The sequence below is a fragment of the Hibiscus syriacus genome, unplaced genomic scaffold, assembly GCF_006381635.1.
Source record: "Hibiscus syriacus cultivar Baekdansim isolate YM2019G1 unplaced genomic scaffold, ASM638163v2 tig00110893_pilon, whole genome shotgun sequence".
NCBI classification, from domain to species: Eukaryota; Viridiplantae; Streptophyta; class Magnoliopsida; order Malvales; family Malvaceae; genus Hibiscus; species Hibiscus syriacus.
The window spans coordinates 5,495,236-5,508,178 of record NW_024062901.1 but is presented as its reverse complement, the minus strand read 5'-3'; positions in this window follow the sequence as shown (position 1 = coordinate 5,508,178).

Genomic DNA, 12,943 nt, shown 5'->3' with positions numbered 1-12,943 from the left:
AAGGGATTGTGATTACAAAATCTCTCTTAACTAAGAAAACTCTATCAAGCTAGCTATATGTTGCCTTAGATAAAAGATTACAATGTTTATGGAAAGAATCATGAGGATTTTGCATTAAACCAAGGATTCTCCTGCCATAAACGTATAAGACTCTTCATCTCCATGGAATGGGCCAGTCTTCATGGGTTCAGAAAGGTCCAACACGCCACATAAGTGCTCTTGGCCTACTCCTCGTGTGTTGACCCCGATTGTGGGCTCGCGGTCCGTGACACCCTCCCCCACTGGTTCCGGTGACGCCCTCGTCACTCGTCTCGCATGAAACTGGTCTATCATGGTCTTGAATTGCCAAAGTCCCTCGGCATGCTCCCAACTCTCTTCACACTCGGGTTGTCCCTTCCACATAACAAAGTACTCATGCCTTGGGCGATGTCCTGGTCGTCGAATTACTCTCTCCGCCTGTATGTCTTGGATCTCCTTGTCATAGGAGACCACAACTCCGACTGGTGCTCGGTGTGACTTGCCTCGATCTGGATCCTCCGTATCCTGATGGTACGGTTTGAGTAGACTCACATGGATGACGGGATGCGCTCGGATGGTTGGAGGCAACTCCAACTTGTAGGCCATGGTGCCTACCCGCTTCACAACTCGGAACGGACCCTCATACCTCCGCACAAGTCCCTTGTGCACATCTGCATGGCGCAAAATGTTGGCCAGTTTCGCAAGGACAAGATCGCCAACTTCAAAGTTCACGTCCCTACGCTTTCGGTCGGCCCACTTCTTGGTCCGCTTCCCCGCCTTGTGCAAACAAGCTCGGGCTAAGTCATGCTGCTCATGCCACTCCTTGGCAACATTGTGCGCTAATGGATTTGGCCCATCATACTTGGTAACAACCGTGTTGGGTGTCAATGGTTGTTGCCCGGTCACGATCTCGAATGGACTCTGGTTTGTCGCCTCGCTCCGTTGCAAGTTGTAGGAAAACTGGGCCACATCCAACAACTTCGGCCAGTCACGTTGGTTGGCACTCACATAGTGCCTCAGATAAATCTCTAACAGAGCATTCACTCGCTCAGTTTGCCCGTCGGTTTGTGGATGAACTGCGGTAGAAAAGTTCAAGCTTGATCCCATCAACTTGAACAACTCCGTCCAGAACCTTCCTGTGAACCGTGTGTTCCGATCACTAATGATGGTTTTTGGCATCCCCCAAAACTTCACCACATGCTTGAGGAAAAGTCGAGCTGCCTCCACGGCTGGACACACCTTGGACGCTGGAATGAACGTCGCATACTTCGAAAACCTGTCAACCACAACCATAATACTCGAAAGTCCATCAGTCTTGGGCAAACCAATGATAAAATCCATGGAAATACTCTCCCATGGGCGCTCAGGAATGGGCAAAGGTTGTAACAATCCCGCCGGTTTCTTTGCCTCGATTTTGTCTTGTTGGCACACAAGACAAGTCTTCACATAGGCCTGCACATCCTCAGTCATGTGTGGCCAATAGTATTGCTCCGAAAGTAGTGCCAAGGTTCGATCAACTCCCGGATGTCCCGCCCACTTGGAATCATGGTATTCCTTCATGAGCTCCTTGTGCAGCTTTCCATATCGAGGTACAAAGAGACGATGTCCTCGATAATAAAGCAACTCCCCCTCGAGCCAAAACTCCCCGGTTCGCCCCTCCTTAGCTCCATCAATGATTCTCTCGGCCACAGGGTCATGAGGCAACCCTTCTTTGATCCTCTCAAGCAAAGTACCTTCCACAGTCTCGATGGCATACCTCCGGCTTAAGCCATCCGCAACACAGTTCACCTTCCCTGGCTTGTACTCTATAGAAAAGTCGAACTCGGCAAGAAACTCTTGCCAACGAGCCTGCTTGGGAGAAAGCTTCTTTTGGGTGAGAAAATAACTATTTGCAACGTTGTCGGTAAAGACCATAAACCTGGAACCAAGCAAATAGTGACGCCAAGTGCGCAAGCAGTGCACCACTGCAGTCATCTCCTTCTCATGAACCGAGTACCTCCTCTCGGTCTCATTGAGCTTCCGGCTCTCATATGCAACCGGATGTCCCTCTTGCATTAGGACTCCACCGATGGCGACGTCGGATGCATCGGTGAAAACAACAAAAGGCTTGGTGTAGTCTGGCAACACCAACACGGGCTCACTCACCATGGCTTCCTTGATCTTTTCAAAAGCTTCTTGGCACTCCGTGCTCCAATCCCACACCTTGTCCTTCTTGAGCAACTCGGTCAAAGGTGTGGCAATCTTGGAATAGCCCTTCACGAACCGTCGGTAGTAGTTGGCTAGTCCCAAGAATGCTCTCATCTCGGTCGCCTTGGTGGGTGGCTTCCACTCATCAATCGCCCGAATCTTGTCCCTATCCATCTGGAGCTTGCCTCCTCCAACGATATGGCCTAGGAACGGCACCTCCTTCTGCGCAAACGAGCACTTTTCCTCCTTGACATAGAGCTCGTTCTCCCGTAAGACTTGGAACAACCTTCTCAAGTGCTCAACGTGTTCCTCCAAGGTCTTACTATACACCACAATGTCATCAAGGTAAACTACAACGAAACGATCAAGAAAGGGTTGTAGTACCTTATTCATCAATGTGCAGAAGGTAGCAGGGGCATTTGTGAGGCCAAAGGGCATCACTAGAAACTCATATGAACCATAGCGCGTCACACAAGCAGTCTTCGGTTCATCACCTTCGGCTATCCTGACTTGGTAGTATCCGGACCGCAAATCTAACTTGGTGAACCACCTTGCACCACCAAGTTGATCAAACAAGTCAGCAATCAATGGGATTGGGTACTTGTTCTTCACAGTGAGCTTGTTTAAAGCTCGGTAGTCGATGCACATTCGAAGGGAGCCATCATGCTTCTTCTGGAATAGCACCGGTGCACCAAAGGGTGCCTTCGACGGTCGGATATACCCCGCATCTAGGAGCTCTTTCAACTGTCTGCGAAGCTCCTCTAACTCCGGTGGGGCCATACGGTACGGTGCCTTGGCGGGAGGCTCCGCATTCGGCATGAGCTCGATCTTGTGGTCCACCTCTCTCTTCGGTGGCAAACACTTCGGCAACTCTGTTGGCATCACATCCCTAAACTCTGCCAATACTTGTCCCACTTCAGTCGGGACTTCCTCGGTCATTGTGGGCTCAGCTCCCACCAATGAAGCCACAAATGTGGGTTCCTCCCTGCGCACCCCCTTTGAGAACTGGATCGCGGACAACATCTTGGCATCGGTTCCAGACTCTCGACTTACCGAAACAATGCATTGGTGCTTCGGATCACAAATTACTAGGCAATCGGCAAATGGCAAGGGAAACGCATTAATCCGATCAAGGAAACTAATCCCAATAACAAAGTCGAAATCATCGAGTGGGATTACCTTTATGGACTCCTTCCCGGTCCATCCTCCAATGCTAAGCTTGATTCCTCTTGCTTCCCCAACAATCGGAACCTCCTTGGTATTGACGGTTTTAATGAAGCCACTTGTCTTCTCTACACGAAGATCAAGTTTCTTGGCAGCTTGTTCGGACAAGAACAACTCTGAGGCACCCGTGTCCACTAGTGCACTCATCTTTTGGCCCGCCACGGTGATGTTTACGTACATCAGTCCCTTCTTCTTGTGACCCTTCTTGATCTCCATGGAACTAGCTTCAAGGTCTCCTTCTCTTCCCCATCATTCTCCTTGATGGCAGCAACTTTCACAAGCTGAGGACAATCCCTCTTCATGTGAATTCCTCCACAATTGAAGCACGATAATTCTCCATTCTTCTCCCAAGGATTGGAAAGCTTTTTGGGTCGATCATTCTGCTTCCCATTACCCCCTGCTGGCTTTTTGGAGCCTCCTCTGGCCTTCTCTCCCCCACCATTACCTTTGGGTTTTGGCTTTGGTTTGTGAGAGTCGGTCTTCTTTATTTCAAATGGGGCAATGGCCTCGGCTTCATCCAATGCCTTGGAGAGAGTTTTCACTACCCTCCTCTGGATCTCCAAGTTGGCCCACCGTTGTAGTCCATCCATGAATGCAAAGAACCCTTCTGACTCACCTAAGTCGGGAATTTGCATCTTGATCTCAGTGAAGTTCTTGACATACTCCAAGATTGTACGGTCATGCTTCAACTGCTTCAGTTTTGCTCGAGCCTCGAGCACAGCATTCTTCGGATAGAAATGCTCTTTGAGTTCGCCAACAAATTCTTCCCATGTCCCAATCGGATCTACCTTTTCGGTACACCTGTGTCGCCACCATAACATAGCAGCATCAGCAAGATAATTTGAAGCAACATTTACCTTGGTGGCATCATCCCCGATGCCCATGCCTCGAAAGAATTGCTCCATGCCCCAAATAAAATTCTCCATATCTTGGGCAGTTTGACTCCCCTTGAACTCCTTCGGCTTAGGGACGTCGATCCTGGGTCTTGGTGCTTGCGCCTCCCCAATCACTCCATTCAACACTGCAGCCTTGTAGACAAGCAACTCACTCTTGATCTCCTTCATCTCCCGCATCAGTTCGGCCCTCATGGCCAAGTACATGCTCTCGAGACCTCGGGTACGCTCATCCACCGTCTCTGTCATGTCGTTGATGAGTGTTTGGGTTTCTTCGCGAAGCACATCCTCCACAGACTCCAGTTTCTCCAAGCGAGATTCAACCGAGTCTTGAGTCTCCTGAACTTCGTTATATCGATCTTCCAATCTGCCAATCCTTTGCTCAAATGATGCCACAACATCCTTCGAGCTTCCACGCTTCTTCGCCGCAACAGCAAGAATCTCCATCACTTCACTGGCTGCTGGGACCTCGTCATTGTTGTGTTGTGCCATTTCTCGCAAAACTGGCTCTGATACCACTTGTCACGCCCTTGGAACTTAAACACCTCGAACGTGCGGCCTTAGTCGCCTTCTTTGTGATTGCGGCTAAGTCAGCCTGAAAACAACCCAAGCAAGGATGCTTAGATTCCCAACGGAAGCAAAAACAAGAGAACTCAGCACAATAAGCAAGACAAGAGAACTTTGAGAGAATGCTCTGTGATTTCTCAAATTGAAGAAGTGAGTACAAATGAGGAGGAGAGGCCTCTATTTATAGTGGAAGCTCCCCTCAATGAACGGCTAAGATCTAAGCACATCGACGGCCTAGATTAAATACAATCTCCTAAATCCCACAAATCAAGGGATTGTGATTACAAAATCTCTCTTAACTAAGAAAACTCTATCAAGCTAGCTATATGTTGCCTTAGATAAAAGATTACAATGTTTATGGAAAGAATCATGAGGATTTTGCATTAAACCAAGGATTCTCCTGCCATAAACGTATAAGGCTCTTCATCTCCATGGAATGGGCCAGTCTTCATGGGTTCAGAAAGGTCCAACACGCCACATAAGTGCTCTTGGCCTACTCCTCGTGTGTTGACCCCGGTTGTGGGCTCGCGGTCCGTGACAATAGGAATGTAAGATCATATTATATATCTTTTTCAATTATTTTATATATTATTTTCGTTTATTATATTTTTCTTTCAATTAAGGTAATTGATGTTTTTATAAATTTTAACTAGATACACGAGAGTATTTATTTAAAAATTCTCAATTATTTAACAATAAATATTCATAATCTTGATATATATGGTACTCAAACTCGGACATTAAGTATAACAATAATTCTTTTAAAAAAATTAGAGAAAACTACGCTTTTAATATCTTAATTATCAGTTTTGGTTCGTTTTAGTACATAAGCTTTCATTTTTTTCAAAATATACCTAACGTTTAGTTTTTGTTTCATTTTAGTACTATATTATTAAAAACTTAACGTGTTTAGTAACTAAACCATCAATTTTGATACATTTTAGTACTTAAACTTTTAATTTTTTTCAAAACTTAATGTTGGAACAAGGGTATTAAAATGAAACAAAAACTAAAATCTATGTATAATTTTAAAAATATCAAAAGTTTAGTTAATAAAACAAATTAAAATTGATAGTTTAGATACTATACACGTAATATTATCCAAAAAAAAATGAAGGTAATTGATTAGACAAATTGAGACATGACTGGTGAGTCATGAATCCTAACTTTTGGCACAAATATGACAAAACAAACGAAACGCACTATTTCAATAGTAAATGGCATTAATATTTATACAGTTACGATAGATAATTATTTTTTTTTTTTAAATATTAATAAATTTAAAGATAAAGTATACAAATGGTCCTTTGGTTATATGGTATTATTTTATTAAGTTTTTCAATTGTTAAAAGTTACAAAATGATCCTATGATTATAGAGTGTTGCTTTGTTAAGTCTCTCGTCTATTAACAGTTACAAAATAGTCATCCAACTATTCATTAGGTTCCAAACTTGATCTTTTTCATTAAAAAAATATTGTTTGAGTTGAACGTTAACATGATGACTAGAATATGATATTCGTTTGAGATTTTATCATATCACAATCAACATATTAACGTTAAGCTCAAACTACCATCAATTTTCTAACAAAAAAAGATGATTTTGAATATAATGAATAGTCGGGTGATCATTTTGTAACTTTTAATAGTCGAGAAGCTCAACAAAATAATTCTCCATAGCCTAAAGATCATTTTGTAACTTTTAATAGTCGATTGGCTATCAAAACATCGTCCTATAGTTGAGGAATATTTGTATACTTTACCTTAAATTTAAAATGTTTGAAGATTTTCTAATTTCAATACGAATAAGTAATATTTAAGTAATTACATAAAAGTTATGAAAATTATACATTTTATTGTAAATATTATAATTTTTTGAGTAATTACTCATAAGGTAACAATCTTTTTAAAGAGGTAAACCTTTTAAATTTAATTTATATTCCTTTTTAAGTAATTAGTTAAAATATTACTATAAAATTATCAATTTTTATTATAAATATATAGTATTTTAAATAATTAATACGAAAATTGCACATTTTGATTTAAACTTAAATTTATATCGTTTAAGAAAAAATTGTCAAAATTTCGGAACATTTACTTTTTGGTCCACTACATATTGAAAGTTATAAAAAAGGTATGTAGGGGACAGTGGCCTTGCAGGTTGGGGATGGTCACCCATCCCATAAACCAATCGCCACAAAGTTAGGACACGACAGTGACATTGTTGGGTGTTGTGTTCCTATAGGTCTTGATGCTTTCTTGATTGAGTTTTTATTCATCACCATCACTATAATAGTAAGGGTAAACTACATGTTTAGTATTCAAACTATCATTTTTATTATGTTTTGATCATTTAACTTTTTTATTTCAAAATTATGTCTAACGTTATATTTTGGTCACCCACCATTGAAAATTTAACAGTGATACTAACGTGTCATCATAAGATAATGGCATGACGTCCTTGAATTTTTTAAAAATAAATGTCACGTTAGTAGTTCTATTAATATTTTTAATAGCGAGTGACCAAAATGAGATTAAAACGCAACGTTAGGCATGATTTAAAAAATAATAATTGAGTGACCAAAATAAAATAAAAAAGAATATTTGAGATACAAAATGTGTAGTTTACCCTAATAGTAATAAAAGATAATTTCATAAGAAGTCCCCAAGCTATGACCTCTATTTTAAATTAATCTCTAAGTTTAAAAAAATATTGATCCTCAAACTATGAATATCATTCAATTGAACCCGAGACCTTTCAAAAAATTCTAAAGACTTTCAAAACTAGGTTATTTCTTTATAATGTCACAAGTTCAATTCTCAATATCTTGAAAACAAAATACTTATTTTAACCAATAGAGCTAACAATATATTAACGAAATGATCAAAATAAAAAGATTTTAATAATTTAAGGATCGATATAAAATATAATTTAAAAAAAATCACTTTAGAATGAAGTTTAAAGTTTATGGATTGATATAAAATGTTTAAAATTTAAAGACCAATTTAGAATATAGGTCATAGTTTGGCGACCTCTTATGGAATTAACTCTAATGATAATAAGAATAAGGGTAAACAACGCATTTAGTATCTAAGGTTTTATTTTAGTATCCCATCATTAAGAACTTGACGCGTTTAGTACCTAAACTATCAGTTTTGGTCTATTTTAATACCAAGACTTTTAATTTTTTTTAAAACATAATGTTAAATTTTGAACATGGTACTAAAATTAAACAAAAACTAAATTTTATATATGGTTTTAAAAATTTTGAAAGTATAAGTATTGAACATGTAATTTACCCTAAAAATAATAAGATAAGAATAGAGTAGCTTTTTCGCTTCGGCCTTACCTCACATCATTTTCATATCCTTAATTTATTGGAGAAACAAAGTAGTTGACGAAGGGGGTTAGGTGAAAAATAATAATAATAAAAGGCAGCTGACGTGCATGCATAATATTTGCGAAGATGGCGTTAAAAATTTTAGTTTTTGTTTCAGTTTAGTATCCGATTCAAAATTTAATGTTATGTTTTAAAAAAATAGAAAATTTAGGTACTAAACGCTTTAAGTTTTTAAAGACGGGTACTAAAATGAAATGAAAAATAAAAGTTAGGTATGCTTTTGAAAAAAATTAGAAGTTTAGATTTTAAAACGAACCAAAACTGATAGTTGATATATTAAATGTGTAGTTTGCCCTTCATTTATTTATTTTTTAATTAATTTCCAATTGGAAATTGCAAACACTAGATTAAACGCTTAGAAAAAAAAATTTAGGCAAAAAGGTAGTTTTGGAAAAAAAATCAATGTGGTCATCATTTATTTTTTTTCTTTCAATGTGGTCCTCCAACTCATAAAATAAATCCAATATGATAATTTGACCAATATTTTTCGTCGTTGACCATTACAGTACTAACGTGCCAATTCACGATACTGACGTGACTATCCACGATGCTGACGTTATAGTCCATCTACCATGTTTAAGTTACCATATACTACTACATTTTTAAGACCACAAAGACACAAAAAAATCCCATTGATAGTCCTATCTTATCATATTTTTCAAAATGCTAAATGCAACTTTCTTTTTACTTTTATTTTCTACAAAAGTCTAAAATACTAGTTATTGTTTTTTTAATATTCAAATGTTAGTGTCACTTAAAATTTAATATTTTTACCATAAATTAAATATACATGGAATAAAATGGTTACTTTTATAATATAACCATAAAATTTTATCTTTGGTGATCAAAGAGAAATGTTAAAGATGCAATTGTTATCAATGAGTTTGTTCTAGTGAGTTGGTTCTAGTGGTAAGCAGCATGATATCAATTAAGTAAGGTCTCAGGTTCGAGTCTTTATGTATGCAGAAAATCCCACTGAGAAACTCACCTACCAAAACCAGATGTGCAGCTCGGGTCGGTCCAGATTAATCAAAACAAATCCTAATTTTAACGCATTTTATCTTTACTTTTAATTAAAATATGTATTTTTTTATAAAGCTATTAACTCACTAATGTCACACATGTTTTCATATCCTTCAATTATTCAACAAAGTACTTTTACTCAATCTGTTAGTAATAAGTTTTATTCCCAAAACCCTAAACAAATATTGAAACTAAAGATTGGCAGACATAGGTGACCATTTTTCAAAAACAAACAAGGCTTAGTTGATATTAATTATTGATGAAGTGTTAGGTAAAAATAAGTAAATTACGTATTTAATATTTAAACTATTAATTTTGATATGTTTTAGTACCTAAATTTTTTAATTTTTTCAAAACTATATCTAATATTTAGTTTTTGTTTCTGTTTAGAAGTTAGAACTGCATTGTTTATAAAATTTCTACTAGGGTCTTGTGCTAGCACTGATTTTGAGAACTAGTTAGAGGAATTATACGACCCTTTTCTTATTTATTTATAGGGATGGGTATGTGTAGGATTTCGGCTAAACCGATCTGACTCGAAAATTTTACATTCTTCACCCGATCCGACCTGAAATAATAAAAAATAATATTTTTATTCAATAAAAATAGTGATTTAATTGAAAAAAAATATAGAGAGATATTATTGTAATTATTCCTAAATATATAAGGTAAAATTATTTTTTTCGGGTCAGGTCGGGTTGGGTATTTTTCACCCTAAACCCGAATCCGACCCGACCCAAACACCACCTTTAAAAAAAACTCAATCGACTAGACCCGAACCCTAAATTAAAAAAAAACTGAGTCTGATCGGAACCCGTCGGGTTCGAGTCTCATGCCCATCCTTATATATATAATATGAAGCGGCAATAAGATAATGTATGTTTATACTCTTTTGTAATTATTTACAATGCATGCATTTGTAATTATTTTACTTATATGTCACCATAAAATAAATTATATATCAAATAATAATCATTCTCAATTATTTATTAAAATAATATTATTTCAAGAGTTAATTGCATCATATATTCTCAAACTATACCTTCATTTTGAGTTGATCCTTAAACTTTTGAATATTTCAATTTCATCATGTTGAGTCAATCAAACCAAAGAAATAGCCAAGAGGTGGTGAATTGGCAAATAAAATTTGATGGAAGCTTTTTGCAAGAAAATCGACAAAAGCAATTTTAGAGTGGTTCAACTTCCTCAATGAAGTTTACATCAACTACCTTAGCTTTCACACTAAGGATTTCAACAAATTCACTAATTTGTTCAAACCTTTTAGGATATCGTGTAACCTTACAATACACCTTGACTTATATCCCAAAGTCTCAAGTGTACAACCCTTCCTAAGAAGAAATTAAAAATAGCAAACTTAGAAAACCTCACTAGGTATGTGTTTGCACAATTCAAGAAAAAAGAACACTCAACAAAATGAAACAAATGAGTACAAAAGTGTTTTTGAAAGCAAAAAGAATATTGAAGAATGTTGATTTTGGCTCAAATTGATTGCTTTTGGCTTTCTTTATAAGCTCTTGTATTCACATATGACTTGTAATCTTGTTTTTATATTCAATTCTAATAGTTTGGGTTGTTGTGAGAGTTAATAGAGTCGATAGGAAGAATTTTCTCGCAATAAATGTTGTCCAGACTTCTTGAGTACCGGTACTCGGGCTTGGAGTATCGGTACTGCCTGCATTAAATACAAAGATCTAGTCGTTGGTGAGGGAGGAGTTTCGATACTCCACATATAATATAGATACAAAAATAGCCTACTAGAATCGAGTTTGTCAAAAACATAAAAGGAATATCGGTACCAATATCGATACTTCAATGTATTTTTACACAATAGTATCAGTACCTGTATTGGTACCACGTGATCAATATCGATATTGTTCTTGTAGTATTGGTACTGCAGTGTTAAAAATTGATTTTTGGCTCGATTAAGATTCGAAACCCTTTGTAAAAAGGTTTGAAAAAATATTTCCACAAGAAGTAATTATGAAGTTTTCGACTTTAAAAAGAATTTCTATATTTGAATGGTTGAATCAAATATAAGTTTAAAAACCGAATTAAAAATAACCTTAAAATTTCTTTAAACTTATTTATTCTTGCTATATTAAAATCTCAAAGCATGGTTCAACACATCCTCAAACTATAGCTCTCACTCTAAATTAGTCCTTAAACTTTTGAGCATTATAATTCCATCCTTCAACTATGTCCCTCTTTCTAAATTAGTCCCCAAACTTTTGAATATTCCAATTTCATCCCCAAAATTCATCCAAATATGTAATTAGTTTCAACCAGACTTTAACATAAATTTTGGTTTTTTCAAATATATAGTAATATAACTTGGTTTAACAATTTTATTAACAAGGGGTGTGATTATTATATATGTATATTTTGGATGAAAATGAAATGTTAAAAAGTTCTGGGACAAATTTAGAACGAAGGAAATAGTTTGAGGATGAAATTAAAATTTTTAAAAGTTTGAAGACTAATTTAGAATTATAATCATATTTTAGAGATAAAATTAAAATATTTAAAAATTTAAAATCAATTTAGAATAAAAGTCAAACTTTGAGAATATGTGATGCAATAAACTCTTATATCAATATCATATAAGATAAATACATGTTATATTATCTATACTTTTAAAAATTTAAGTCAAGTCAGTCACATTATTTAAAAATGTGTTTGATAAAACTTTTATCTTATGTGACACTAAAAGGATATATCAAAGAAACACAAACATAAACAAAATTGGTGACAATAACATGTGTACGTGTCTTATCCTCAATCATTCGATAAGTGTATATTTAAAAGTTTATATTTTAAACGCTTGAAAAAGCAATATCTAACCAATGTAAGATTTGTTAACGTAACTATCACATTGATTAGATATTATTTGTCTAAAAAATCTATAGAATAAATGATAAAATAAAACTCTCAGTTGATATATATTCTCTCTCATAAGCTATCTTATTTTTTTTATAAAGTTAAAGTAATTAAAAATTAATATATGTGTTTTAAATACTTTCAAATTTTTTATAATAAAAGTTTAATCATCCTTTCTGTAGTCGTTGGTCTTTGAACCCGAAACTTCTAGAAATAACAATTATTCTTTTATTCATTGAAATAATATAATTCGTACATTGTGTTCATATTTTAAAGTGAAGTGAGAAAATATGAATAATTGGTGTTTGACGTAGTTATTTATATTAATTATAATTTTTCTATATCTATTCACTTTAATGATTTAAGTAGGGATTAAACTTATCGAGTTGCGTAAGAGTTCGAATAATATAAGGTAAATTATGTGTTTAGTACTTAAACTATTAGTTTTAGTCTGTTTTAATATTTAAATTTTTATTTTTTTCAAAATAATACCTAAAATTTAGTTTTTTATTTCATTTTAGTATTCGTCATTAAAAAATTAATTTTTGTTTCATTTAACGTTAAGTTTAGGTACTAAACACATTAAGTTTTTAGCGACAAAGTATTAAAATGAAATGAAAACTAAATACTAGGTATGATTTTGAAAATATTGAAAGTTTAGATACTAAAACGAAAACACTGATAGTTTATGTACTAAATGCATAGTTTACCCTAATATTAATTATTTTAGACGA